We start from the raw sequence: 5,128 nt of genomic DNA on the forward strand, positions 1-5,128 counted from the left end.
TGTTGTGCCAATTTACCCAGGTAAGGGAAAAGCAAAAAAAATGTTGAGGGAGTCTTTCAGAGAACCGCACGACCAACGTGAAAGTGTCGATCTTCCGCCTGCACAACACACTACTACTAAGTTCTCACATGGCTTTTGTGTTTTGGACTATTTGTTGTGTGAACAGTGATTTTGGTCATGGACCCTGCCGAATATCACTGTTTAAGTTTTTGTTTGAGATTTTATTGGGAGAATGACCTTTGTAAGAAGGATGTTGATGTATATTCATTTGCTTGAGCAATAAATAGCTTACAGCTTCATTTGTTGAGCAAAATAATAAATACGAGAAGCTTATAGCTTTGTTTTATAATGATATAACTAGGGTTTATCCCGTGCCGTAACGGCATGGGCACCAATTAAATCTGAATACTCTGCCTCTTATAAATAATGCAACCAACAAATTACACAAGCATGCTTACCAAAAAAAAAAAAAAGCAAATCACACAATCATGAAAAGGAATTGACAAACTATATTTCAGCCCCTAATTTGCGTTTGAAACGGAATTGTAAGGTTCCACTTAGACGTCAAATGGATATCACATGGTTACACACTTACACCATCTCTATATCACATGGTTCCAAGCACTTTTGTTTTAGGCCAGATTTGTGCTATGCACCACCAAGCAATGCAAGAATGCACTGATTTTGCGAACAAATGAAAAAAAAATCAAGTATTCCTTATTAACGGTGAAGGAAAAAGAAAAACATTTATTTTCCATTCTTACGATTCTTTCAATATCTTCGGAGCAAGACAAAATGGATATCTGAAGAAAAGTTTTTGCTACAAAATTGATCTTTCTTTGTATATACCCATTTATATTTTCTTTCAAAGAACCTAATCTCCAACTCAACTGCACCTCTGTAAGAGCCAAAAGACATCTTTTAGATCAGCAACACATAAGCCTACCATCATCGAGTTGCGTTCCATAGATGCACACTTAGCTGAATTGTAAATCTGGTAAGAAAAACAACAAAAACAGCAACCATCAGTGGCAAAAACATAATACATTCATAATCAAATGAACTTAAACACCTAAACACAAACCTAAAAACTTTATACTCACTCCCATTATACCCAAAAGTTAAAATTTATATTCACTCATATTAGATGATTGGCTTCAAGTAGCTCTCGAATATATGTGCAAGTAAAGCTTCACAACTTGGCATACAAATCAACAAAGAACCATTTTCTGTAAATAAAAAAACTTACATGAGTATATATGGTAATATCTAATTTCGATGCAACACAACTCTATTCATGTATATAATAAAATATGAAGAAAACGGGATATTAAGGCCAGGGAAGTGCCCTTTTCAAGTAAATTCTTTTTCTTCAAAATATTAGTATTTTTACTTGCCTTTCGAAGTTGAACAATCCAAAATCTTTAATACCAAAATGTGTATGTGTGTTCGCGCACGTGATAGTGAGAGAGAGAATCTGTTATACATGTTCATGTGCACCTAACAACGATGCATGGATGTACACGCGGTTTAGATTCTCAATAAAGTGAGCAAATCATATTCAGGTATACTAAGCAGGTAGAGGAGCAACATACCAAGTTAGTGTAAGATATGTGCATGTATATTTTCCTCGACAACTTTCCTGATATCCTTGGGTATGGAGAAGTACGTACTGAGATCATATTGAAACCTTTTGAGCTCATCTCTCACGATTGAGACAACCATGCAAGAACTGCATTGTAAGACATAACATCGGGTTTAATTAAGAAACCAACTAAAGAAAAGTAAATTCATACCCAAGTATGAAATAAAAGATCAAGACTACTATTGCATATCGTTATATTAAGCCGCGTGGTTTTTCCAAAATATATATTTTACAACGTTAAAGAAAGGGATTTTCTGACATACATGAAACAACATCACATGTCGTTGGACTTTGACGGTCAAATCTATCATCCCTCTTAACATATATTAGTTTGAGACAGTCTTTTCTAGTTTAATTGACTGAAAATGTAAAGTTTTTATTCATGAGATTTATCTTTGGAGGTTAGAGACTGTTTCATCTAAATCAACACTCACTGTATTAATTTTGAATTTCATCTGAATCGTTGAAACCAATCTGGTACTGTAGACCTAATATGTAGAGGGAACCTTAAAAGATAACAGAGATTATCCAGCAGGTTACCGTTCTCTGCAAAATAAATTTAAGTAGAAAGATGAATAAGTAACCACTAACAAAATATAAAGGAAATTGGCTTCTTTCCTAATGTCGCATTATTCAGAAAGAACATTTAAAATGGCAGATCAATAACATCTTCCCATAAATCAACAAAAGTAAATGTTAATTAGGTTATAAAACCATTACAGAAACCACATACCTAAATGCTGGTGCGAATAAGACAGAGAGGCATTATCGGCCACCTTGAAGTATCTTAATAGTCCATTAAACAATTATAAAACATCACATACCTACAAAAACAACTTATCCATAAATAGGATAATCCTATTTCTAACATTTATTCATAAAAATAAGCCTCAATAAAAAAAAATTGCTCCTAAAATTAAAATCAAATAATTTCATATAAAATAATTACTCACTGCAGATTCTAGTTGAACATCTTGTCGTCCTGGATGTTCTTCCGAAAAATTGTTTACATCATAAATAGTTTAAGTAGTAAAAAGCATCACCGTTGGGTTAGGATCCTAATACAAGAATTAAAAGATTACATACTACCAGTTAGACCTACTTTTTTGGCATGGATGGTTAGCCAGCAATTAGATTTGGAGGAATGAAGAGTGACTTCTGATAAAGAATTTTTTTGGGTTCTTCTATTACCATTAGAGAATTAACTAATAGAAGGAATTGTAAAGAATCAGAGAAATCACAATCTCTTCTTTTTTGTTAGGTAATACTGTAGTGATGGAATGATAAACTTTGAGTTTGAAACAACATCCAAGAGTTTCATCGAAGAACGAATACTGCACATATATATTCACTTTCAAATCCAAGCAAATAGATCTTTTTGAACTGCACAACATGCAAAAATTGGCTAACCATAAATTCATTTCCTAATGATATCAGCTAAACAAATTTCATTAGATTACTAAATTCAAACCCATGAAAAAACAAAACAAATGTACATTAATTAAAGATGAAAATGATTTTCAATCCAGAATGCCAACCCTTCATGGACGTAAAGGTACAATCTTTTGATACTCTATATATAATTCATTGCACTAATTCTTCAGTTAGAACATGAAGAAATAAGAGATGGAATGGGAGAAGGGGAAAATAACATCAATTGAATAGTGTAAGTTCAGAGTATAAACATCAATTAACAATCCCAAGCTTGTATTGTCAGCCTAAAATAAGAGATGTCAAGAAAGAACCGAAAAAAACTTGGTTACTCCTTCGGTTGGATTTTCCAATACAGAAGAATACTACCTCATGAACAATAGCCGATTAAGATAATACCAAGGTATTTGGTGAGTTAAAATCAGAGAATATTAAGGTGTAAATGCAATGAGCGGGAGTTTAGACGGAAGACACTTTCGATCGAGAGGGGTTTTGTAGCATTACAGATTAAGGCAACAATAATAAGTTTTAATGCAGATGAAACTGAAGGAAAGTGGAGAGGTAAAGCACAGGGGAAGGAAAGCAAGAAATTTATAACACAAAGGAACATGAAAGGCTGAAAGAACCGCACAGTTCCTTGGTTAAAATTAATAAGATTGTAACTGCACATTTGAAAAGGCAATTATATATAAAGAACCTTAAACGGCTCACCATGAAACATTGATGCGTAAGGAAGCAACCGGGTTTAAATTGATAATAAATTCAAAATTAAGAGCACCATGGCATGAACGGAAAGACCAATTCCTAGCTTGAAAACGGACCTTAATCAAAAATAAATCAAAATTTCACACACAGAATGAATCAAAATTCTAATTAATAGAAAATTCACACAGATAACTAATCAAAGTTCTGATCTTGAAGGAATCGGAGAATAAAATGAATACTTGATAATTTTTAGCTCTAGGTAGTTCTTTTTAACAATTTTTTTTATTCCGGACAAATTAATCAAAATTTTAAAACTATTTTGGACTAAAATTAATCAAATAGCAAACTCAAACTCGATTCTTCTGGAAATCATACCTGGAATTTGGTTTTTTTTCCAAAAAAAATTGCAACTGATCTTCCTTGGGAACCAAAGCATATTTCAAAATCACGTAGAACATCCAAAAAATTAACATGATGATCAAGATAATCGTGCAAAAGGAACCTTTGGGTTCCATGTTTAACGATTACAGGGAGAAGACTAAGTGATCAAACAATGGGTTTCAGCAGCGGCGGAAAATTCTGGATCTCAGATACTGACAGAACGATGTGGAGATCCTTGATTTCTCATTACACGACCTAGAAGCTGTGCCACACATGCGGTTGATGGGTTTGGTCTGGATAACCACAGCCGTGGATTTATATTTTCCACCTCTACTATTTCTTCCACCACCAGTAATGTTACTTCCTCCGCCACTCACAGACACCGCCATCGTTTCCACCATCCACTGCTTCTTCTATTACCATCGTTAATTTTTATTAACATAAGTTTACTATCTCAATACAATTTTAATATAATTTTTCATAATAAACTCATATTTGGGTAAAAGGGAATACAAAATAAAAGAATTCATATTATTATATATATTTACTATCTAAAAAGATTAAAGAGATATTTATGATGAAAAATTAATTACTTATTCATTATGAGCAATTATTGAGATACTAATTGACTGACAACCATCACTTATGACAAACGATTACATCCTTAGATTTATCTCTTGTGAGGACAAATCTAAACCGCCACTTACATAGGAAAAATAAGCAAACTGTGTTTTATATTCTTGACTAGGGCGGCATAATTTTTATTTGATATGCATTTTCCGGTGTTTGGATGTTATATTTAATACTTATTATTTGTCGTCTTACCCTCCTTATTTCCGGTCTTCAGTCTACAAATCCTTTCTCATGTACCCATATATGATTTATTTCTATTTTTAAACTTTCACATCTTCCCAAATATGTTAGAGTTGTATCCTCAAGCCACGAATTTATCATAATTTTTTTCAC

At 32.9% G+C, this 5,128-nt stretch overlaps 1 long non-coding RNA gene across 8 annotated transcripts; it reads right to left on the reverse strand.

Moving 5' to 3' along the window:
• Nucleotides 1-695: 695 nt before the first annotated feature.
• Nucleotides 696-4,601, reverse strand: LOC113347956. Of its 8 annotated transcripts, none has more exons than XR_003359364.1 (5): nt 2,379-4,601; nt 2,080-2,191; nt 1,596-1,732; nt 1,115-1,229; nt 696-994 (listed from the first exon to the last, which is right to left on the reverse strand). It is a non-coding gene; the product is annotated as an uncharacterized LOC113347956 (long non-coding RNA). The 8 variants fall into 8 exon arrangements; XR_003359361.1 differs by having other exon boundaries at nt 1,085-1,229; XR_003359359.1 differs by having other exon boundaries at nt 1,104-1,229; nt 2,379-4,600.
• Nucleotides 4,602-5,128: the final 527 nt, after the last annotated feature.

Source organism: Papaver somniferum, chromosome 2 (assembly GCF_003573695.1).
Source record: "Papaver somniferum cultivar HN1 chromosome 2, ASM357369v1, whole genome shotgun sequence".
Lineage (NCBI taxonomy): Eukaryota > Viridiplantae > Streptophyta > Magnoliopsida > Ranunculales > Papaveraceae > Papaver > Papaver somniferum.